Source organism: Neomonachus schauinslandi, chromosome 6 (genome assembly GCF_002201575.2).
Source record: "Neomonachus schauinslandi chromosome 6, ASM220157v2, whole genome shotgun sequence".
In the NCBI taxonomy this organism is placed as follows: Eukaryota; Metazoa; Chordata; class Mammalia; order Carnivora; family Phocidae; genus Neomonachus; species Neomonachus schauinslandi.
In genome coordinates, this window is record NC_058408.1 from 53,167,510 (window position 1) to 53,179,493 (window position 11,984).

Sequence of the window (11,984 nt, forward strand, 5' to 3'; positions counted from 1 at the left end):
CCTGAGAAAACGTTCAGCCCTTTCCCTTCACTAGTGAATTTTGGTACATTGCTAAAAATTCTGGCTCAAGAGCAAGGTCAAGCATGCACACATGTTAGAAAGAGAAGTCAATTTAAAAGATTGGCTCAAAGTGAGGAAGAAGAAAGTTAATGACTAAATGGAAATCTGGGGGTTATCTATGATTTTTCATTTTCAATGAATTTTTTAGAGATGTGTATGTATAAGAAAGAGTGACTTCTGTTTGTCCTGGGGAATTACTCTTTCAGTGTTGGGGTCAGGGGTAAAGATCGTTGTAAACATTCAAGTGAATGCGGTGGTATTCAACCCACCTCTTACCACATGACTGTAGCTTCCTAGTTGCTGTGGGATATCAAAGGGAGAAAGAGCCACGGTTCTAAAAGTTGCTTAGAGTCTCCTTGTAAAGAAAAATGACAGCTAGGACAGGCAGGAAACAGAACTGTACTAATAAAACACTGTGGCGGAAATAAAGCACAGTCCTGAAGAAGGCTAGTATTATAGATAGGCAGAGAGGAAGGGGAGATGATTGTAAGATGAAAGAACAGTGTGGTCAATTAATTGCAAAAGGGCAGCAAGGAGCATGGTAGGCAGAACGTCTCGGGCCAGGGATGACAGGTGTAGCTGGAGCCAAGGTTTGAGTGGGAAAATTTGCTTTGTGGCTACACTCTCTTCTCAGCTACTCATGCTGCACAGCTGCAAGCCCTCTCCTGGGCACTCAGTTTAATTGTGTTACTCTTTCTATAGCCCTAGTGAATGAGAACACTGGCTCTGCAGTCAGCAGACCCGAGTTTGAATTCTGCGTCCAATACTTACTGCTGTGTGAGCTTGGGGAAGTTACTTAATCTCTCTGAACCTCTCTCTCCTCATTGCCTAGCAGGTTTTTGATGACCGCAATGAGCTACCATATATAAAGCATCCCATGGAGTTTTCAGATACTTAATAAGAGCAATAGTCATCATTATGATCACCACTGTGGTGATGAGTGCTGGGACCAGGGTGGTAGCATGGGGCAAAAGAGGATGAAGTGCAGCTTCAGAGTGTCCTGAGTTCACACAACAGCTACATCACTTCCCTAAAATTCCCACTCTGCCAGGAATAAATGAGATCATGAACATGATGTGCTCCACATAGGCCTGGTATGTCATAGTGCTTTTGAAGATGTTTGCTTCCTTCCCCATCACTTATCCACCCTTTTTTCTTTGTTCCTCAGCATACATCATCTACGTTTATAGTTTTGAGTTTGTGCATAGACTAGGACAATGGACACAGATGAGGGTGGTCATGTGTTGGCTTGCCTGGACAGTCCTGGTGTGTGTTGTTCACCCAACATTATTTCAAGTAGTTTTGAATAGTCTTCACTTTCACTCACAACACGTCCAGTTTGGCAATTAATCACCCTAGTGGGACCTCCAGCTTTCTGCCCTCCTGTCCTGCATGCTAGCCATAGTCACGGGATGCTTTTTCTGAAGGGGAAATCACCTGGGGGCTTTGGGCTGGGGCATATCCCTCCAGAGTGGCTGCAGAGCTGACAGGCATCTCCCCAGGCAACCCCCTTATTTGTATCTCCTTCACTGTCTGGGGGTCCCCAGGATTACCTGGCCAGCTCTCTGTTTTCTAGCACAGCCTATTCTTTCCCCTGGAACTCTTACTGAGATAAGACACAGACATACAATAGAGTTTCCCACCATAGAGTTTCCCACCCTCGCCTTTCCTGTTTGTTTCCAGCCAACACAGTTTTTCTGGTCCTCTGAGAGTTTATGATACATTTGGGAAAAGGAAGAAGGGGGATCAAAATAATGTACAGGAGGAAATCACAACTCAACATTGGGATGACATTAGAAATGCCCCTAACCTCCATAAGCATATGAAAGTTGGCCTTTCTTAGCCCTCCTCACTGATTCATCCCTTCCAGTGAACTTCTGAAATCCACCTTGGTCTAGTCCTCCTGACTAAATTTTTTTTTTTTTTTATTCTTGGGACTTAATGCAATAGTTTCCCCACTATTTTCTTTAGCAATTTATTTTTGGAACTTATTGGGTGCCCAATAAATTTTTTTTTTTCTAGAATGGGGGCAAGCAAAGAAATGGACTGAAAAGGAACAAATTCCTGGCAGGTTTTTTTTTTTTTTCTGAAAAGGCTCATTCCCTGAGAAATCCTGGTCTCATCAGAATGACACTCCAGATAAGGATAGAATCAGTATAAATGCTTACTGAAGGCTATGTGCCAGGTGCTTTAGGAGCATTATGTCACTGACATCTCACAGCGACCCTGTTAAGTTATTATACTCTTTCCTACCTTTACTATACAATTATTATATTGTTTCCCACATTTATTAATGAGGAAACCAAGGCTTAATAAGGTTACGTTGTCTAATTACTCCAATAATTCTTCCATTATTACTGAAAAGGTTGAGGCAAGCTGGAATTCAGACTCAGTCAGCCAGTCTTCAGAGCACCTGCTCTTAATCCTTAGACTGTCTCCCCAGACTGCAGGAACCAGAGACCCCATCCCAGACTTGTAGCTAGGATCCAACCTAGAGAGAGCCTGTCTGGCATGGGGCTGAATTTGGGGTGGAGTGGGCCCTACACTTCTGAAACAAGGCTCGACACTCTGACCATTTCTACTTTGTCTCTCTGTGGTCTTGCTTTACCTTGCTTTCTCTGACAGCTTTTCATACCAGTCTTAATGATTATATCCTCATTTTACCTTTAAAGGTTATTGAAAAGGTACCATTTGGTGGCTGTTTGGAAGGGTCACCCCCACTTCAGTTGGCACTGATTTTCCACTGCCGTATTTTCTTACCAGATGGAGTGCCATGAGGGAAAAGGGGCATTCTGATGTTAGGGTGTACAATGGGATGGTGGAACAGGCTGCTGCACCTGGGTGGACTCAGGGAAGGAATTTTCCAGGCATTTAAGCTAAACCTCTAAATTTTGCTAATTTTGGATCAGTTCTTCCTGTGAGGTCAGCATGGGGGAAATGCTCTTGATTACTCTTCACCTTTGGATTTCTGGGATCAAGATCTTCACTGCCTGATTATATCGTGTGTGGTTATTTATTTTTTTCTCACTGAGACAACTAACTTTCCCTGATTAAGGTTGGGACTTTTTCTCTTTGGTCATTTCAGACCCTTTCAGTGGACTTTTTGTATCTTGTCTTTTGCCTCTGATGTTTCCTTTACTCAATCAGACTTTATTTCATGTCTCACTGGCTTCTCCCCTGCCCTAATTTTTAGATGTCAGGGAGTATCCAGGGTAGGCTATTGGGTTCTCATTCTGGAATGCAGTCTTAACAGTGAGAGACAAAACTAAGGTCAAAGCTGGAGGCTGATTGGAGGGAGAACGTATACCTTCTAAATGGGTTCTTTTAGTAGGAGTAATCCAGGATCATAATGTTACAGTATTTCTAGCTTTGGAGATGATCAACTATAACATTAGCTAACACTTACCACACATGTATTATATGTTACATCCTGCAAATTGCCTATTTTGCTGCACTTGACTTTCACTCAAACCCTGAGCAGGAAACTTTCCATTTTCACGAGGACAAAATCAAGGCTTAGAGAATTTAAGGGCCTTGCCAAAGGGTCACACAACTAGCAAATGATGGTTGTGGGGTTAGGATTCAGCCATTTTAACCTCTACACTGCTGTGTGAAGGAAGATATCACATGGGGTGAGTCAGCCAAATGACCTTAATCTTGTTACATAACCTGTCTGTGTTTTAGTTTCCTCATCTGTAAAATGGGAAGAAGAAAATGACTCTTGGAGTCATCTTAAGCACCTCTGTGGTGCTTAAATGAGGAGCTGTCCAAAACAGATCTCTTGATTTGCAAACTGCCTCCTCAAACTGCTTCTCTATGGTCTTCCTCTTAACTGAGTCAATGGCACCAATACATAGCGACTCAGTCAAGTCATCCAGAAAGCATCTTTGATTCCTTGAGTTCCTTCACTTGTCATATTTAATGCAGTAAGCCTTCTTGCTCCACCTGAAAAGTACATCCCAAATCTGATCATTTGCCAAAATCTCTACTGCCACAACCCTAGTAGTCAACGGGCTTCACATCTTGCCAGGATTACTGTGTCTTACTGCTTATAGAAGTTGTTAGTATTAATTCATCTCCCACACAAGTAGAAAAAGAAAACAAATAGAACTCCCCCCACTTTTTTTCTTAAGTAGTAACTAGAAGACCAATAGAAAATATTTTTTACTAACCTTTTAATAACAGAATCCCACATTTTACACATTAGGAAGGAACTTTATTTAATATGATGTGAAGGTTAGAGGTGGGAGCAGCTAGGAAACATCAAAGGTGTTTTTTTTTTGTATGTTAGGGGAATTTTGTTCCCCATGTCTGGGCCAGGAACAGAAGATGAGATCTTCAGTTACTAGAAAGAGAGAGATTGAGAGCATCAAGGAAGAGGGTGCTACTGTAAATAAGGAGTTTTAGAATTTTTTCATCAATGGGCATTGAGTTGGCCCTTCCCCTGTCACCTGGAAACTGAGATGAAGCATGTAGGGGCCCTTGAGATAAATTGGGTTCTTGGGTGCTGTCAGTAGACATTTGTAGTAACTATGGAGGGGACCTCACCAACAGCCAATAGGAACAGGGATCTAGAGAGTTCAGTATGGAATGTCAAGGTGATTAGATCATGCAAGGGGCCTGAAGACTCAGGAGGAACAATGGTTCAAGGAGAGAACTGATGACAAAGATGAAAACTATCAATCTGGACTGATTTGTGGAGCATCCGAGCTCTCTTTGAAATGCCCAGAAATACTTGGGACCACACTGTGGAATGTGACAGGGTCAGGTTATCACGTGGGTTAGGATCTATCTAGCCCAACAGTATCCACTGGAAATATCACAATGTAATCTAAAAATTTTAGTAACCACATAAAAAAAGCAAATAGAAACAGGTGAAATTAATTATAATAATGTTGTATTTAACCTAATAGATCCAAAATATTGTCATTTCAATATGTGACACTAGTCCAGTGGTATGCTGGTAAAGCAGTTCTCTCTGAAAAAAAGTCCCGGTTTGTAGTGTTTACCAATTTCCATGATGTAAATACTCTTACTATGCTCAATTTCAAGTTACAATAATGATACTAATAATGACAACTAACAATTATTGAATGCTACTCTGTATCGAACAGTTTCTCTCTCTCTTTCAGCACTGTACTTTATTTGTCTTTTTTTGTTAGCATTTTGTTATAACATTTCTATAAGAAAAAAAAAGAGCAACCCAATTTCAAGTTGTCTCTTTTTTTTAAATTTTAATTTATTTTATTATGTTATGTTAATCACCATACATTACATCATTAGTTTCGGATGTAGTGTTCCATGATTCATTGTTTGCGTATAACACCCAGTGCTCCATTCAGTACGTGCCCTCTTTAATACCCATCACCATCTCAAGTTGTCTCTTAATTCTGATACAACTTTATTTTAGTCATTTGTAAGTCTCTTTATACTGTAGTGTTTTCTACAGCTGCAGTATCCTAATTACAAGGTTATTATCTATCTATTTATTATCTATTATCTATCATCTATCATCTATCATCTATCTGTCATCTATTTATCTATCATCTATCATCTACCTCTATCATCTACTGATTGATCATAGATGACTAAAAAAGGCTGTGACATTAAATAATTTATCAGTAGGAAGTTGTAAAGCTTTTATTTGCATACAGATCTTTTGACTTTGCCCAGAATGTCAAGAATAAAAGCAAAGTGGGATCAAAGAATGGTGGGGCATCATGGAACTAGAAGGGTAGAAGGATAGAACAATAGAAGCCCCAAAGAACAGGAATAAAACTATAGCCCTCAATCCAATTGAATTCAGTCCCTGTACTGAGCACAGCCATGGACCAGTTCTGGGGCGGAGCAGGGGCATATGACAATGGCTAAGGCTTGTACCCTCTTCCCCATGGGTTGACAGGCACATCTATGCAGAACTCTGACACAGGTTAGACTGTAATTGGTGCTAAAAATAGAGCCTAATCCAGCTTTCCCAGACTGAGCCTAGAAAGCACCAAGGAACACAGCAGAAAGTAGGAAGGAGAGGCCTGGAGGAATTCCCTAAACTGATTTGCATAAAGTCGCAGTTTTGTGTGTGTGTGTGTGTGTGTGTGTGTGTGTGTGATTTTCGCAGAAAGGATATACCTCTAGGACTTATTAGTACAGCTTAGGGAGGTGGAAATGAGTGAACAAACCATATAGTGGTAGTGAGGGTAGGGAGATAAGGGAAAACTACCTTCAAAAAGAGAGAGACTGTTGATCGGACCTAAGCTTTAAGAGGTGGTTAATGAACATATACGTCTGTGGAAGAATAAACACTAAAATGCCCTTACAGATTAAAAAAAAAATCACACTACAACATTTGTTGAAGGCCTACTCTGTCTAGAAACATTGCTCAGTGTATTTATAGATTCTTTTACTCTAGTTCCAAACTAGAAGTACATTCAGAAAAGAGTTCCCTAGATGTACATTGAAGATGACAGGATAACACTCTTGTTATCACAGAGTGCATGTATCTGGAGGTAGAAACAAGAGAGAGTTTGAGAAACAATGCTCCTCTGGTACAGTTTTTATAATTTTTAGCTTTCTCAGTCTGTTCAGGCTGCCATAATCAAATACCCTAGACTGGGTGCTTAAACAATGGAAATTTATTTTTTCACAGTTTGGAGGCCAAAAGGCCATGATCAAGGAATCAACATGGTCAGGTTCTGGTGAGAGCTCTCTTGCTGTCTTGTGGCTCTCTTCTCACTGCACCCCTCACTTGGCAGGTAGAGAGAGAGAGAGTGAGCAAGCTCTCTAGTGACACTTCTTATAAAGGCCTTACCCTATCAGACAAGGCTCCACCTTCATGATCTAATTACCCTCCATCTCCAAATATCATCATCTGGGGGTTAGGACTTCAACAGAGATTTGTGGGGGGACACAAGCTTTCAGTCTATACCATCAGCTATTAAAGGTTTGGAACAGTTAAACAAACAGACAAACCCAGATGATCTTGGTTTAAATCCCAACACTGTCGTGGTTAAGTTACTCTGAGATTCTGGTACCTCATCTTAAAGATTTGGTTAGTAATGACCATGCACAGTTGTTCCCAGAAGGATTGAATGAAGCTCAGAGGATTTGTTCCTGGCACACAGAAGACATACAAGAAACATAAGCATGTGTTCTATTCACCAACAATTTGGGGAAAAAATCAGATCCAGCAGATAAGAAGTTATTTTGCTACTGAATTTGACAATGTTAACATCTGCTTAGATATACTGATTGCTTACTAAGTGCCTGGGCCAGACACAGGGCTTGTATTTTCATTTAAAAAATTAATAGTTTTGGGGTGCCTAGGTGGCACAGCTGGTTAAATATCCGACTCTTGGTTTTGGTTCACGTCGTGAGATAGAGCCCTAAGTCGGGCTCTGTGCTTGGCGTGGAGTCTGCTTGAGTTTCTCTCTTCTGCTCCCTCTGTCCCTCCCCTCTGCTCTCTCTCTCAAATAAATAAGTCTTTAAAAAAATTAATAGTATCATACAGAGTTTAAGAACAGGCCTCAGAGTAAGAGGATCTGGATTCAAATCCCGTATCACAAGGTTACTATGTGACCTTGGCCAAGTTAGTTCATCTTACTAAGCCTCAGTTTCTTTCAATTATAAAATGGGTAGAAAAATAGTACCCTCCTTAGAGATTTGTTGTTGGGCAGTGGAGAGGCGTTTCAGGCAGGACAATAAGCAAATGCAATGTTCAGAGAGTGAGTACTGTATTGTTTCATTCATGGTCAATTATGGGAATGGATCTATACCAGGGTTCATCAACCTCAGCACTATTGACATTTTAAACCATTAATCCTTTGTTGTAGTGGGAGCTGTTCTGTGCCTTGTGGGATGTTTAGTAGCATCCCTGTGCTCTACCCAGCAGATAACCTGTAACACCCACCCCAAATCCAGACAACGAAAAATGTCTCCAGACATGGCCAAAGGACTGACTCCTGGGGGAGCCAAATCGCCCCCTGTTGGGAATCACTGGTTTACATGAATTCCAATTTACACCCAATTAAACATATTTTGGAAAGAGGAGGGAATTTCTTATGTACTCTGTTTGGATTTGCTTCTGGAATGATTATTTTTGAAAGAAAAATTATCTTTTGGGGGTGAATAAAGGTTCTGTATGTGACAGTGGTTTCATGAGTATCTACAGTCAAAACTCATCTAATTTTTCACTTTAAAGAGATAAAGGTTTTTTTGTCTATAATTATATTTCAATAAAGTTGATTCTTTAAAAAAGAAAACTGCCTATATTGTTATGTATTAAAAGATCTACTTACAAATTTTTATATATTCTTGGTGGTGCCACATTTTGTACATACACAACTTAAAAAGTAATATTGTGTCTAGGAATTTCCTCTCATGATGTTGTAATACTTCCTGGGCATAGTTCCACAGACAGAAAAATTTCTGTGGCTGTTTTGTGCCACATAAGTTTTAGAATCTATCATCATGCTCTAAAATAACTGCCAATGATCAACTTAAGATAAAGAAAAGTAGCAAATTCATATGAATGGAGGGGAAAATCAGCATCAGAAGAAAAGGGGTTGACAAGATGAGGGGCTAATGAGTCTGAAACCCAAATGAAATATCACTAGAAGAATTCACATTTGCATTTGAAATAATGGTGTACATCCGGTTTCAATGAAAAGTACACATTTCAGGTTTGCTAATCTTTCACATAAGACCAAAGTCCAGCTATCAGGAAACTTCTGTATTTAATAGTGCCATTTTCAGTTTTGTTTAGACTCTCATTCTTTCTGATCCTGAAAATAGCACGTTTCAGATCTACTGCAAGCAAATTCAATTTAATTTGGTAAATCTTTATAGAAAGACGATTTTGGCCCTGAGAGTGAGTGCTATACAAGACTCTTAACTTTAGGATCATGCAACATCATGGAGGAGCCTGAAATAGATTTAAATTGTTATGACACAAGAGAGATTATGATAAATGCTCTTGATACAGGGGTGGAAACAATTGCATTCTTCTGGGAGGCCCAGGGGAAGCTCCTTATCATAGAAATGTAATAATGAAAGAGACCTTAAGTGGTCATCTGGGGAGATTCACAAATCTTACCGGAAGTTTTAGAAATACAGATTCACAAGGCACTACTCCAAACTTCTCAAATCAGAATTTCTAAAATGAAGGGGTCAGGAATCTGAATCTTTCAAAAGCTATCCTCGTGATTCTGACGATCAACTAGGCTTTGGGAACTACTGTTCATACAACCCTCCCCACTCGATGGATTCCCGGAACAAGATTCCTTCAGGGGTTTTGTTTAGTTTTTTCTGGAACACTGCAAGCTCAGTGCCTCACAAGACAGCCAGCCCTTCATGGAAAATGTAGTGTGTAGGCTTTGATTGTCAGAGATGGAGGGTAAGGATATTTGAGGCACAGCAACTATCAGGAATCACCAGGAAACAGAAGGAGATAAGTTTGGAGTAGAAACATGAAACCCTAGGTCCCATTACGGAGTGACTTGAATATCAAGCCAATGAGTTTCAGCTGCATCCTTTTTGAGATGTAGACCCTTGATAGAATTTAGTCATCACTGGATTTAAAGAATCTGCCAAAGCAGAATGGATTGGAGATCAAAGAGATTGGAAATAGGGAGAAGAGCTAGAAGTTTCCTTCAGGAGTTCAAGTGAGGAGTAATAAGGACTTGGGTCAGAAGCAGTAAGAAAGGCAAAATGGAGGAAATTATGAGCCGTGCCGCAGGGATAGTCCTACAGAGCTTGAACGATTGGGGCCAAGGAAGAGTCAAAGCTGATTCTGGGGTTTTGAGATTCTGGAATGCTGGAACATTAACCAGAATGAAGAAATTAGGATCGAGATCAGGTTGGGAAGGCAGACGGCAAATCAGGCTTTTGACATTTGGAATGCATTTGTTTCCATCACCAACTATCTTAATTCATCACTTGTCCCAGGACAGAGCTTAGTTATGACTCCCTTTGTATGTTCAGAGGTTGGCATAGAATAGGCCCTCAAAACATTTGGTGAGTTAATAGCCACTGTAAATATCTTTCCCTCTCTGCTTCAGTTTAGGATCTTATTTCTCACTTAAATAATTGCAAGTTCCTGACACCATACCGCTGTCTTTGTGTGAATTAGAACAAGGTGCCCTCTCTGAATTTATGAATTTAAAAAGGGGGCTTTTATTTGGGTGGATGCAGCTCTTTGTCCACTTGGGGCTTGGGAAGCCATGCACACCTTTGTGGGAAGATAAAGACTGCCCTTCCTATAGGGCGAAGCCTTCCACTCAAGGATGGAGGACAGGGACAGCTCAGGGCAGAGGTGGCTTCAGACCACACTCTTCTCCTCAGATGCCACAGGGTGCCCTGGAAAAGTCCCCCAGCTAGTGCCCTTGATCCTGCTCTGCCATTTCTATTTCACTCAAGGAGATATTTTTCTAAAATGTCACCATATTACATTCTGCTTCAAACCTTTCTTTGTTTCCCCAAGACCTTCAGGATAAAGTTCAAAGTTCTTAGAACAAAAGTCCATTTGTGACTGCAAGCCTCTTCCCCGGTCACTCTCCTTCACAGTCCTCCTCTCTAGTCACAGTTCCCAAATGGGCAAAGCACAAGCAGCTTCACCATGTTGCGTTTCCCTCATTCCCTGCCCAGCTATTACTGCTCTTACTTTCCCGCCTGTGACTGTCCTGCCTTCCTGTCTATGACCTCCTTGAGGACTAAGAACGTGTTTTGTTCATGTCATTTCCCTAGCACCAGTATGCCGGCACCCGGCTTATGCTGGTTGAGTGGACAAATGACTTAGAAACCAATGAAAAGCCAGATTTTACCACCATACCCCTACCCCCAAACCAAACCAAAAAATCAAAATAGAACAACACAAAACAAATACCCCCCACACACCAAACAAATGTTTTTTTAAAAAAGTTTTTGCTGCTTTCTAAGCATGAGGTATTCTGTCAGTTGTCAAAGTCTTTTATTTTCCATACTTCTCTGTAATCTTGAAATGGCCATTCGTTTAGAGGTCAAAGATCTATGGGAAGATAATTGCTTGGAATGAAGTTGAAGCTTCCTTCCAAGGCTGGCTTGCTCTGGAGGGTCTGTGTGTGTGATCTCTCTGAGAAGCTTTACAAAACAGCACAGAGATTCAGGTAACATTCTTGACCTCATTGAAAACATCCTCTTTGAAGCTGGAGGACTCTGTCCATTTGCCTGAGATAGAATGCCATTGGTGATGTCTCAGACGGTGGTTTTACTTGTTCCAAATGCCAGGACAGCCCAACTTTGAAATGTTGATGTAGTCTGTCAATAGGGCTTGCCTGGAACTTCCAGGCCAATTTATATTTATTTTTTCTGGGTGTATTCCTCTGCTTCCCACAAAGAATGTGAAGAAACTGTGAGAATGTATTCAATAAAAAGAGAAATGTTTTGATGTATACCATCACTTGAACTTTAACCTAAACATCACAAGTACGCAAAATATGACATTGGAGATCCAGACAGGGAGGTGAGAGGTGCGCCGCACTCCTGTAGACCCACACATTGCAATGGTCGACCCCGCGCTCTTTTGGGACAACACAAAAATGGAAGCTTATTCTGTTGCATAGTTCTCATCGTCTATAACAAAAAACAGTAATTGTAGTTTTTCTTCATAGAAACCACGATGTTAATAATGAGAAGAGATACGGCTCAGGGCAGAAGTACACACGCTAATGTTTATTTTTTGTATCCTTTTGGCAGTCATTTAAAAATATTTTCTATAATTTCAGCATTAATAGTTTTCATAGATCTTTTACAGCTAGTCTTTATAGTTTCTTTTAGTATTTTAGGCTTTGCTCTTTTCGTTGGGTTTTGAAAATAAATGAGTAAGTCATTACCAATTTTAACATCTATTTATGACTATCAACTATTACACAAGAATTGGTCTCTACACACTGATT